A 13,790-nucleotide genomic window follows, 5' to 3' on the forward strand; every position below is an offset into this window, starting at 1 on the left:
AGAATCTATAACCAGTCCCACTAGCACCCGTGTCTCTAGCTCCAGCTGTAAGCAGGAGCCATGATTATCTTAAGTGAAGGCTGGGCCTCTGCCTTATACTCAGCCCGTCATCTCCTGACCCCCAGCTTTCGTGGATATAAACTTTCTGACCTTAACCATGGAAACTACAGGGTAGCCATGGAGCAGTTAGCGCTGGAGAAGCCAGCTACAGAGTCCCAGCAACTCTTGGGCCCTGGGCTCTGCTCTATAAAAGACTGTGGCTGTTAGCCACAGAGCACTAGCTTCATTTTGCTCCAAATGAGAGGATTTATTTCTTTAAGGATTGAGTATTAATTGTCTTTTTTTTTAATTCAGTAAGCGTTGAATGAAAACCACTTCTAAAATGTGTTAGACCTGTATGACCACAGATTGTTCCAAAGAACACTTCACTGCCTCGGCTACTCTCAAGTGAGTAGCCTCTGACCAGGCTCCCAGGATTCACTGTGAAGGATGAATGGCTCCTGCTCCTCATCTTCGGCTAGCTCCAAGAGTGATCTTCTGTGGCCTTCACAGGCAGTATGATAGAGCAAGACGATCCTAAGAAGAGGGAGTGGGGCTTGGTGGGCAGAGCATGTTGGTATGTAATTCATATGGCCCCACCCCTTCAAACATAAACAGAGATAACAATGTGGGCAAGGTCTGGAGCTATTGGAGACTCAGGTCTGGGAGCTGGGCTCAAAGGAGCTTATCTTTTCCCCTCCCCCTCACTGGTATCTGCTGTGGCCCTTCTCTCTCAGGATCTTGGTGAGAGCCAGAGCACACATGAGGACGGCCCCTAACCGAAGTGAAGGAGCCATGAGTCCACAGTGCTGTACTGTGGATAACAGGGCTTTGACAGTCTTGGTTTGGCTCCCAAGGCCAGTGACGGTGACAGTGACATGATGATGAACATTCATGAATCCCACACACCACTGATGGATGGAAGGAACATCTTTGGCCAGTCTGAGTATCTAAAACCTAAGCATTTCCGGTCTAATTGGCAGTGATCACAGCCAACAGCTAAAGGAACATGTATCTTAAGTGACCATTAGTCCAACGTCTGCATGCAGATGGAGTCACTGAGGAGCAGGCAATTTGTCAAAGGTCAGAGCCACACTACAGCCCTAGCAAGAGAGCAAGGGGTGGGTTGGATCTCCTTTATCACCCCCCCCCGCCCCCCACCTCCCAACCCAGGGCTCAGGTCCCTTGGGTCCTCCAGGCAGGCAGCAGTTTCTGTGTTGCTCTCCCCTGCTGCTGTCCTGTGCATTTTAATTGCTTACACTTTCTCTTCTCATACCCTGGGGTAATTTTACAAAGGGCACAACTCTGACATTCAAAAAAAGCACATATATTCTCAGGCCATTTAAATCCCTTTGATTAAAGAGGAAAATAACAATTGCAAGAGAGACCTGTGCACACATGTGCACGTGTACACACACACACACACACACACACACACACACACACACGCTTAATCCTGACTAGTCCATACAGTCCTGAGTGTCAATGGGATTTTAACCACTTGAACCACACCGAAAGAATCACCCACAGGGGGTCACAGAGGAGAGACCCATGAGGGCTAAAATCACAGGGCAGTCTGGCTGCTCTTTCTTGGTGTCTTGAGAGTCAGTAGTCTGACTGCTTTTATAGGAAGTATTCAGACACAACACCCGAACAGTGCAGATTAGGGCTTCCTTAGGGGTGGGGGGGGTCACAAAGGGTGCAGTTGGGGCACAGTCCTTGTAAGCATATGGAGTGGCTATCAGCCTAACAGCATGAGACTAAAAGGCAAGCAAGCAAAGGAGTTAGAGGGTGTTTGAATACTCACTGACCGCCCAGTGACGTGAGCAGGTTGGTCAGACAGGTGGGTTTACGGGGCTTTGCTTTCTTGTGTGTGTGTCTGCCCTCTCCAGGCCTCAGGTCAATAACCGCTTCTCAGGAGCCAGAAAGTCTGGGGCCAACACAAAGGGAAGTAGTGGATGGGGTGGGGGTGCTGAAAAACTTGCCTCCCTCACAGGAGAACCGCCCACCAGCGAGCATGTACAGCAGTCTCAGGAACACACTGTTCTCTTTGTTGGAGCAGAAATCTGTTCAGTGCTGATTATGCAGGCCGATGAGTGGGCCTCTCTCATTTTTTCCTCTAATCTGGAGTCCTGCTCAGCGAGCACAATCGCAGACAAACGATCCTGGAAACAGAATAAGCTTTCTTGCCATCCCCTGTTCCGGAAGCATTGCGAATGCCTGCATCTCTTACTCCCAAGCAGAGGTACACCACTGACTAGACTTCAGGACCTCTGAGTCCCAGCCAGGGGACCTCACACCATGGAAAGACTGTCCTTCTGACCTGCCTCTAACAATGGAATCCAGTGCCCAGGAATGAGCAGCAGACAGTCTTCAGAGGAAGACGGTCAGCTTCAAAATGCAGGTGATGTTTTAAAAGCCACTACGCTAAAAGGCATGTCCAAAACAAATCACTCACTCCTCTGGTTTGGGATATTGGCCTCGAAGGGGGTCGACGGAAATGTTCCTTTTCCTGACAGGGATGTATGCAGCAGGGGTGGGCACAGGTCTCTGCAAGACTGATTGAATTGCATGCCATAGAATTGGACTTTTATCTGTATAAAAGTTATAAGAAGATTCCTGTGTAGAGGAGTTTCAGGCCATCTGACATGTAAGGTAAGATATGCAGGTCAGAGAACTTTCTGAATAAGAATAGCAACATTGTAAAGGTTCAAAAAATAGTTTTACTCTTTGCAAAGGGTAACGGAAAAGCTTAGTAAATAAAAAAAGATCTAATTATTTAAATTCTTTTGTCAGTCCATGCTTTCAACCCATACATCAGGGACAGCGCCCAGCAATTAATGAACAGAGTGAGTCTGATCCAAAGTGGTGCCCTGCGTGTTCACACAGCAGGAGAATTTCCATGCTGTCAGTCCTCACCTTATAGAGTCTGCCTGTGCTGGGCCAGTCTCATCCTCAAACCCGCCCCCACAGTGCCTCGAAGCTAGGTTCCCATCAATGCGGATGACTCCCAACTACAGACCCAGAGGAGCACACAGCCCATCAAGAAACAGAACCCAAGATCTCCATCCAGCCTGCAAACGAAAGCTGGTTCCCGGGATCATATGGGGAGGCTCCAGGTACTAGTGGCATGAGTCTGAACCAGCAGCCTCTCTGAGACTCAGAGGGACTTCTACATCCCAGATTGCCAAGATGACCCAGGTCATTCCAGGACTGCTGCCCCTAAACTAGTACAGGAAGCAATTTGAGCTCATCAAGATGGTCACAGCAAGCCCAAGACGGGAGATGCTCTGTAGCAGACAAGCAAGCAGATGCCAGTCCCACTTCTGTACTCAGGGAAAAAGCAGCATAATCACGATTTATCAAAACATTCAAATCTCGGGAGGCATGTCAGAGTGCAGCCTCGTGCAGTGGTCAGAGTGCAGCCTCGTGCAACGAACTCAGAAAGGCTGTTTAACGCCATGTGCGTGATTTGAGATCTGGATTTTCACCCCCTACATCCAAATTGATTGAAAGAGATATGGGGTTGGAGAAATTAGGTTTTTAAAAATTATGCTTCCAAACATGTAAGTGTCCAGTTTTTTAAAAGCAAAAAATAAACCTAGACAACAATTCCCGAAATACCGAATAGGTTCTTAAATCAAAAAAAAAGTATGTTAAAGGGACTTCCGAGTCACAGCTGTTGTCTAAAACATCAACATTATGTCATCACTGTTAGATATTTCTTCAACTTTCACGGGGGCAGGGGATAGGGAGGGGGAAGATGATGGGTGATAATTAGTGATCTCTAAGCAGTGAGGACATGGTTTTCCTGATGCTGATTGCAGCTGTCAGAAACACAAAGCTAGGACTTAATAAAATGCAACCAGGTGGAAGTGTAAATGCACAAAGCACAATGCATCGCGTGCACTGAGATAAGCAGAAACCACAGTAGCAAAATGTTCTCCGTGCCTCGCAATGCTTAACCCGTAGCTTCGTCCTCTCCACCCTTTCTTCTGACCAGTTAAGAGTTCTTCACATTCTTCCTAGACTTCAGACGTCTGCTGCTTACCTCGCTTCTCCCTCTTCCCTAAAGACATCCCAGGCACCTGCCTCTGGGCATTCTTGTCTACCACGAATGTATCCCACTGTGTCCTTCCTTGCGGGTGCACTGTCTAAGTACCATCTCCTTCTTTTCTGCTTCCCTGGCCATGCTGTGAAATGCTACAAAGAGAGATTCTCAACCGCTGTTAACTCTTTGGTGGAAAGCTCACACTCTGCTGACTGTTGAAGGGGGCAGCAACAAGAATTTGCAGGTACAAGAGCATCACATAGAGCAAGACTCTTACAGTGCTGAGCCCAGAATAAACACACTCAACAATCCAGTAGGCTACTTCCCTAACGAAAGCCAAGGTGCCCTACTCATGTGTTCTCCGAACCTTGATAAGTCATCTAGAAGCAGCACATGGGGAAAGATGTGTCACAACCACAGCAAGGTTGCTCCACTGCACTTGTACCCTTACCTCCTAGGAAATGGCCCAGAGCCACCTTTGGCTTTAATGACCTTAGGGACATACATGTTCTGCTCCAAGTCCCTGCTGCCTGAAGATCTATCTCGCTGGATATGGATAGGGTACATTTGTAACCCCAGCGTCTGGGAGGCTGAACATGAAGCAGGGGATTTCCATAAGACTGAAACCTGCATGGCCTACATAGTGAGACCATGTTCAATTCTAAGAAGGTGTGTGTGTGTGTGTGTGTGTATGTGTGTGTGTGATTCTCTGTGTGTAAACCCATGTAAGAGTATAGACACATATATTACACAGAACATGTGTGTTCAGAAGACACCTCAGGTGCCCTTCCTTGGCGTCTACCTTGCTTGACACAGACTCTTGTTTTGTTGCTGCATAGAAGCAGGGCAGCTGAACTGCGTGCTTCTAAAGGTTCTCACATCTCTGCCTCCTGTCTCCTTGTAGGAGTTCTGGGACTGTAGACACATGCTACTGTTCTCAGCTTTATGTGGGTTCTGGGGATTAGATCACGACAGCCCCTCATGCTTGCAGAGTAAGATCTTTACCCACTGAACCATTTTCTGAGCCCAGAAAAGGAGTTGGATTTCTCAGACTGGATAATTTTGATTACCCCAGAGCCCAGGGCATATCACCAGACCTTCCAGCTACAACTGTCTGACAACCGTGGAGGAAGAAAATCACCACCAAGACTGGAAGTCCCACTTTACACCAGAAGAGACAGGCCCGTGAGTGGGATCCTTGCTAAAATGACTCCAGTTTGCAAATTCTTCATGAGTGGTGGTCATGGGCCCTATAAATCCCCCCAGTCACCCCAAGAAAGGGAACAGTGGGAGGGAGCAACATCAATATCACAGCCTAGCTAGCTGCAAGAGATCCTGCCACCCCGTGTTTGAGCAAATGCCAAGCAGGCAGCAACCAAATGGTAAGTTGGTAGTCAAGTACAACTTCATTCAGCACACACACCACAAAATACACAGATATTAAATCCTTGCAAACTGCTTTCCTTGGGCAGCCACAGTAGAGGAAACTTCATGCAGCAGGAGAGAAGAGTTTTTGAGAAAACCTGGCATGACCTCCTCTAAGCCTGATGCGACGGCTGGATGGCAGGGACCTGTGCATACTTGGTCCATTCAGTATGATTTTTCAGGGAATTTCTCTGAGGGCTCTGTGTGCTGTGTCACTTTAAACAGTAGAAAACGACAATCAGAAAGATTTTATGTCTATAGTCTTCATCCTCACTAAGGTCCTGCCTTGTGTCTTCCAGGGTAATTGTGCCTAATACAGTAGTCACAAGCCAATGTCCCTGTTGTGAACCACAGCCAGAGCTTTTGGTAGCATTTAGCAGCAAGGTATAGAACAGCTCAATAACCGCTGAAGGTTCTGGGCTGTGGAGGGAAATGTTCCAGAATGTTCCTGATTTGTTTTTCTAGATTTGCCTAAAGCATGTAGAAATCGAGGTGTTGGCTATAGAGGGTCAAGGTCTCTTTTCAGTTTTCTCCCCAACTTCATAGCCATTTGGGCTTCTCTCTGCTCTACAGGCCTTAGATAAAGATAGAGGTAGACAGAGACAGACAAACAGATCTCTCTCTCTCTCTCTCTCTCTCTCTCTCTCTCTCTCTCTCTCACACACACACACACACACACACACACACAGAGAGAGAGAAACTTCAAAGCCCAGTGACACACTTCCTCCAACAATGCCACATCTACTTGAACAAGGCAACTCCTGCTAATAGTGATCCTTTCTAATAGTGCCACTCCCCGATGACGAAGCATTCAAATGGATGACCTATGGGGCCCTTCCTTACTCTGTACTGGAATTCTCAATGACGATTTTTACATCCAGAACAACAACAAGCCCATTCCACTTCATAGTTGAGACTGAGAATTCATAAGATCGGTCATACGTACATTTACTTGACTACAACCATCTCACTATGCACAAGTATATCAAAAGGTTTTGTATACTTTAAATTTGGGGAGAAATCTTCAGATACTAGTCTGCAATCTTGAGTTGTCGTCCCATTCCCCCCCCCCCCCCCCCGCTTTAGGGTCCAATTTGTCCCCAGTACTATTCAGCCAGAGTTCTATAATTGAGAATCTTTACAGTAGTCTAAGCTCTCACCTTTTACCACTCTGCATACCAGCTCAGGTGGGCCTCACATCTGGACACATGTCAGCCTTGGCCTAGCCACTCTTTTGGGATAGCTTATATTTTTTCCCCTTTCTCATGGGGCTTCAAGGTTTAAATCTGTAGGACCCAGTGGCAGACACTCTGGGTTACAGTGACCTTCCCAGACACCCCAGACTCTGCGCCAGCCCCTCTTCTACGTGTGTGCAGTAACTGTAATTCCTTGCAGAGTAAGTTCCCTCCATATTCTGTAAACTGGGTCCACAGGCTAACCCTGTCTGGGGAGGTACCTCCTATAAGTCTGTACACCCAAGTGCTTTCAGGTCTACTCAAGCCCATGTGCACGGCCCAAGGGACAGGCAACTACTCTGTCCTAAGAAACCCTGGATCCCTGATCTGGCCCTGCAGGGGAGCTTTTGCACCAAGTATGGGAAGGAGGAACAGTAGACCAAAGGACAGTGTGCTGGAGAGGCAAAACATGATCAGACTGCCAGACAGAAAAAGGAGTGACTCTCCTTCATCCTGTGTCCAAGTGATCACAGCTGCCAAGAAAGAAATCAACTCAGCCAAGATTCCAGGCCTGACGGGATCCAGGGTTTCCTACCAGGAGAAACAGCACGGGGGAGGAGCGACTATGACTAGGCACTAAGTTGTTAGAAAGGGCCTACAGGTTATTTTTCCCCCTCTACCATATGAGACACTTGTGATTCTGGTATGGTTACAGAATAAATATAAATGTGACTCCCTGTTCCCAGTTTATAGGGCTGACTTCATGTGTTTCCAACAGGGGTATGGTATTTCTGACAGTCAACAATTTTCCTTGAAGCTGGAGTGTTGGGAGGGCCTAAGTCCCATCTGCCTCGCTCTCTGATTGGTTTGTCAGGCTTGGTGGGTATTAGAGACACACTTCTAAGAATATAACAGTGCATGGAGTGGGTGCAGGAACATCAGCCCACTTGCCTGTGTTCAAATAGCCATCTCTACCCAGAAGTGCCAGGGAAACTAGGCAAGAAGGAAAGATACTAGGGAAAGAAAGACACAGCACTGAGAGCTCTCTAGCCTTGTTCTGGACTCCCTATTATAGCAAAGTCCCTCCTTCAGTTTTCAAGGCACTCCAAAGCCCAAATCTTAATGGACGTTGGGAGGTGGATTTGTTGCCATATTTTGGGAAGGGGGTGGTGCACGGGTAGAGGGCTGGGGACTTTCTTTGTACCTATTTCCAAATTCAAGAGGACTTGCAAAGAACAGAGGAGGGAAACTGGTAATTTCAGCAATCCAGTGATGTTCTGGGTCTTAAATTCAGAGGTAGGACGGGATCATGTCTGTGCATATCATTGTTATTTTAGAAAAATGCATCTAAATGTTACACATGTTATTTCAAATACATCTTGTCTTGCAAAAATTGTCTGTGGTATGCAGGGGAGCAAAAATCCCAATGTTAAGATTGTTCTTACTTAGCTATACAGCTATACAGCTTAGCATATATTGACACCCTCTTGGCAATGAGTGTGCCCCTCCTATGCCCCAAGGCCTAGCAGGCACCGTGAAGGCATCCAGGTGGACAGAGCACTCACCCGAGTCCACACCATAGGTGACTGGCTGCAGTCAGGCACAGGAAACAGGCAGCGGCTCCAGGATTTGGTTTATAAGTAAGAACAAGCTTTGGGGGAAGAACAGCTGGTGTTGAGTCTGGTGCTAGGATTAGTCTGCAACGCTAATCACAAGAAGTGGAAAAAATTAGGAGGTCCTGCCTGCCAAGGAGGTTTTCAAACACATGCGAGTGAGGCAGGCATGGTGGGATTAGATTCTCTCAGCGCCAATGAAGTAGGTGTCCGCGAGTCACAGCCTGCTTCTGAGCTGCATACCCCAGAGCTCTGGTTACCATACAGTAGAAAAAAGGGCTACCACCTGGCTGAGGGTGTGAGGCCAGCAGAGGGGGTGTGCAGCGTGAGCTAGATTTCCAGCGCCTTTCTCTGATGCCCTGGGGGAAGCTGAAACCAATGGAGAACAGGAGAAAGAAAAGTCCACAGACACAGGAGAAGAGGCTGCTACCTAGGGCAGAGGATGGAGAGCGCTGGACAGCTTTACATGAGACGCCATTCAGGATGCTCACTAAAGCAAAGTGGGAAAATGCAGTAGACGGCAGAAGGCAAAGCCAGACTTCAGCAGCAGCACTGTCACTGCTGGACCAGTGAGTGACAGCAGTGGCCAGGACTCTGCTCAGTAAGAGCAAAGCAAAGCGTGGCTGGGGATTCCTATGATCTCCTGTGACCACCCTTAAAGGACAACTTCCAGTTTCCTTTAAAAATGAGTTTCCAACAGTGGCCCAGTAGCCTAGTGGACTGTGACAAGTCACGAGCATCTGAGGTTAGGGACTGTGGGGAAAGAGGCCAGAACCCCAGGGGATGAAACAGACACTCTGTCTTTCCTAGATGGGCCAACAGGAGACAGACACAAAAGACTCCCCGCTGTCAAAATCAAAGTGGTGACATGTCTTCAGATACTAGTATGTAGATGGAGCCGAGGGCATCTAGAGTGATAAGCCCTTCTCCAGCTCCTGAGTGACCACTAGGTGCTACTCACTGTATTACCGCATGACCAGGATACCACCAGGGTCACTCTATCACTAGGCTACAGTGAGGGGTCATCCACACCACTGTCAAGCCTTAAGGAAGAATAAGCCCTGTTCTCTAGAGAGAGAGCGCAGTAGTTCCCCCCCCCCCCCACTCCCTGCAAGATCTCTTCAGTCCTGTCTCTTGGAAAAGTGCCCAAAGGGTATTCATGAGAAGTCATGTGCTTCTCAGCAGCTTGAGTTGGTGTGCTTAGATTTGAAAGGGATGCTTGGCTGGGATGGGCCTGCTGCCACACAGCTTCTCCTTAGGGTCACAAGAAGGCGTTCTCTCGGAGGAACAGCTGGAACAGATGTTCCTAACACCCTTTCCCGCGTAGCCCAGCTCCCCCAAACCCTCATTTTGGTGTTGCTATTTGCTTCTACAAAATGTGGAGCTTTTCAAAAAGACGTTCAATTTCCTTTGTTGCTATTCAGTTGCCATAGTCAATTAAAATCTATCAATGCCCCTGAATAAATTTGTGCTAGGTGAAGAAAGAGGCTCGGCATAATCTCTCGACATGATCTCTATTACCTTATGTTACTTTAATAGCTAGAGTAATAGTTTGTTATTAATGGAATTAAGCAATTTAGCTCAAGCTTCCCAGAGGTCTTTTAAGACAACTATTATAATTTGTATTCTCAGATTTTCCATTGAGTAGACGCCATGTGTTTTACATTACTTGCTAATGTTTCGAGAGATAGCAGTAGTATATTTAATATCTGGCTTTGTTTAATGATTCTAACTCTCCTTCAATGTAGGTAAGTGCTGCTGGAATTCTGAGCAGTTGAAAAGTCTACATTGTACAAAAAATTATCTTGAATATTATTCAGTCCAATTTTAATTTGTACCTCCACTTTGCCATCTATCTGTCCTTAAGATTTGATCCAAAACTCTGTGTGTGTGTACTTCTTTCTCAGTTTTCTCAACAGAAAACAATCTCCAGTCCTTAGCAAGAAGGCCGGAAGACAAAGCACTTGCTTCTAGTGCCACACAGACACATACATGTGCACACACACACACACCCGCTTGTATCCACCGCTCACGCTAATTTAGCATATTTGAATAGAGTCGTATTTAAGCAAGGATTTCAAAAATGTTTTTTGATGGTTGCAAAACCTGTTTTTAGAAGAAATAAATGTATTCACTGCATTATGAACAGCTTGAGAAAACAAGATCTTACAATGTACACCATCTCTGTATTTAAATAGTTTCATTTCTATTCATGAGCTCCTTGATTAGATACATGGAAAATATCATCAGTAAAATATGAATAATTCTGACAAATTAATAGCCGATTTTTTAAAAATGAAAATATGTGTAAGCCCCTCATTCTCATTAGATGAAGCTGCCATCGGGGTATATGAAAATTGTGGTCTGCCAAGCCATGCTACACCAGGAGGCAGAGAGAGCAAAACCCCTGGCCTGGGGCCTCCTGGGAGCTTTGCTGGCAGTAAAGAGGTAGTGCTGCTAGTGGGACCAGGCTGGGACAAACTCAGCTCCACACTTGTGCAGCACTTCCTGCCATTATGGGGGGCGGGGGAGGCAGGACAAGATGACTGAGCTATGAGATGCGGAAGCAGAAAGGAACCTTGGAGAGCGGCTTGTCGAATGGCCCATTATGCCTTGGACTCTTTCCACCACGGTGGAGGAAAGAGAGGTGGAAGGAACTTGCTCTTCAAGGTTACACAATAACCCGAAAGAGGCGGGGCTTGCATGCCAGTTTGTGTGCTCAGAATCTAAGGCTATTTCTACAGACTGCAAAAGTCCCATCAGGTGTAGAAGTGCCTGCATCTTGCCAGTAGCTGTGATGACCCAACAGGATAGGCATGTTGACAAAAAGACCGGTGCCTTTGAGGAGAGGAAGAGGGCTGCAGCCCGGAAACTTCTCAGTGCCGAAAAAGGAACACTCATTTCAAATCAAAGACTGCTGTGCACTTGGCTTTAGCTCCCACTTTGTGAACTTGAACATGTCAGCTAATATTTTTCAACTCCTTTTGAGTCATCTGTGAGAATGGCCCAACTTGACCGAGTTAACACAAGACACTCAAAAGGTTATTCCCAACATTCAGAGAGCAGAGACAGGTGGATCTCTGAGTTTAAGGGTAGCCTGCTCTACACAGTGAGTTCTAGGCCAGACAGAACTACTCAGTGAAACCCTGCCATAAACAAACAAAACAAAACAAAACAAAACAAAACAACAAAACAAAACACAGCACACCAGTGAAGGTGATACAGAGTTCTTTGGGCTTCACCACAGAGAACTCATTCACACCAGTTCTCATTAAAGGACGTAGTACAGTACAAAGTCATGGAAAGACCATAGAGAGTTTGGCAGAAGGGTTTGCTCCTCCTGCTCAACACACCTCTTCCTTTGGGACATCAGTTGCCCTGCCAGTCAGCCTTTGAGTTGCAAATGCACTATTCCCAAAACTCTGGGCTATCTCTTAGAGTCTTGTATAAGCATTTCCACAGAGAGCTTCAGCAGACCTCTCTGTTCCTCTTAGCTCCCTGTTCCCATTCCAGAAATCCCATTGCTACAGCTCATTTCTTAAACCCAGGACTATCTTGTGCTGCCAGGAACTGAGGGGAATCCTTTAACTCAGATATCAGGCCCAGTCCGCTGAGACCATTAGGACGCCAACAGCTGGTACTGGGTGGCTGCAGCTGCTTTGGCGTGGGGTGGGGTGGGGTGGGCAAGGCTGGTGGCCCTAGTTGTATGTAATGGAGGAGGCTATGAAAAGTTTCTTTTCTCTTCTATACCTAGAAGTGTGGCCAGTGGAGCAAAGGGAGGGAACGGCCTATCCAATGAGGGTGGCAGAAGCAAAGTTCTGAGCAGAGAAAACAGTAAATGACAGACATGGTGTTGAGGAGAACCCGATCCTCTGGTGTGTTCTCAGCACACGAGAAACAAGTGTATTTGCCTTGTCTTACAGGCAATAAGGGAATCTAATCGCATGGCGGGGCCAGTGAGTGGGATGAGCAGGTAGAGGCTGGGGATCTCAGTGGTTACTTGGGCTAGAATTGGCAAGGGCCTGTGGAGAAAGTCAAGAGCAGCAGGGAGTGGAGAGGAAGGAGCTATAAGGCACAGGTAGGAGTTGGATAGCCAAGAGACTGCGAGTGGCACAGAGATGCAGGGAGGGGAAGCTGGACTATGCCTCGGTGATCCAGGTCTGAGGAGGTGATGCTGCCCTTCCTAGGAGGGGGCTTTGGGACAGAGGTGAGTCCAGGCAAGTCTACGGCACCGAAAGGGCACTTTGGTGTGTGTGTGTGGGGGGGGGGGTGGACATGCGGGGCAGGCACTTAGGGACGGGTTTGGGAGTTGCCAGTTTATAGGTGTGGGACAGGAGATCAATAGTACTTGAAGGCTGGAAGAGAGTGATAAGAAATCCAGACCTGCAGGGATAAAAGAGGCCACCTGAGCCTAAGAGGATTAGGGACTGATGGCTTGCACTGGAGAAGCCTCACACCTGTACAAGCTACCACTCTGAGACTCTGGGGTTTGAAAACTTAGTGCACTGAAATCCCCAGCCCAGTCACTCACCAAGGCTCTTCGGGACCCCTGTACTTCTTTCTTGGGGGGCTTTTTTCCAAGTAGGAGACAAATGGCTAGAGAAACTTGTTCTGGGTCACCATGCAGCACCAAAGTCCCTATTGTTAGGGTACTGTGACAGTGTGATTTGGTGAGCTGGGGCCAAGGTATGCCATTATGATCACACCACACAACAGATCTCATGCAAGAGTTTTATTACGGGGAGTGGGGATGACCAAAAGGTCATCTCAGAGTAGAAGCACGAGAGAGAGAGAGAGAGAGAGAGAGAGAGAGAGAGAGAGAGAGAGAGAGGGAGAGGGAGAGGGAGAGGGAGAGGGAGAGGGAGAGGGAGAGGGAGAGGGAGAGGGAGAGGGAGAGGGAGAGGGAGAGGGAGAGGGAGAGGGAGAGGGAGAGGGAGAGGGAGAGGGAGAGGGAGAGGGAGAGGGAGAGGGAGAGGGAGAGGGAGAGGGAGAGGGAGAGGGAGAGGGAGAGGGAGACAGAGAGAGACAGAGAGACAGAGTGAGAGAGAGCAAGAGAATGAGGGAGTAAAAAAGTGGGTCCTGATGGGGTTGTGCTTTGAAAAGGTACATGTGTCTGTGGCTGGTGCTGACCTGGCTGCGGCCACTGAGCTGCAGAGGGCAGGCTAGGGGAATGCCTGGTTTCTAATACCTGTAGGAAACCAGTGCACCTCCTGAACCCTCAGGTTCTAGAAAACACAGCTCAGGAGATGCTATTACCCATGCAGCCTCCTGTCACAGGGCTTGGGGCATCTGTGCAGCGAGGGACCATGTGAAAGGAGCAGGGAAAACATTCTGTGCCACTAGGGATCCTCTGCCATACAGGGGTCAATAGGCTTCCATGAACAGGGATGGAAGCTCTTCACCCTGGGAACAAAGTCAGAGAGTTTCTCTCTCAGATCTGATGTAAGGAAGGAGGGAGGGGGAGAGCTCAGCCAGTCTCCTGGATTA

General features: G+C 47.9%; 1 protein-coding gene across 1 annotated transcript in view, besides 1 other annotated feature; it reads right to left on the bottom strand.

Annotated features, from left to right (window-relative positions):
- The window catches only part of Klhl29 (kelch-like 29), a 298,218-nt gene that overhangs the window by 188,792 nt on the left and 95,636 nt on the right, over positions 1 to 13,790 (bottom strand). The window lies entirely within an intron of this gene.
- Positions 182 to 3,312: an enhancer, noted in NCBI's record as "VISTA enhancer mm1338". NCBI's record gives its function as "enhancer in: ear[8/10]" and the evidence as "EXISTENCE:transgenic organism evidence [ECO:0001131][PMID:17130149]".

The sequence above is a fragment of the Mus musculus genome, chromosome 12, assembly GCF_000001635.26.
Source record: "Mus musculus strain C57BL/6J chromosome 12, GRCm38.p6 C57BL/6J".
Lineage (NCBI taxonomy): Eukaryota > Metazoa > Chordata > Mammalia > Rodentia > Muridae > Mus > Mus musculus.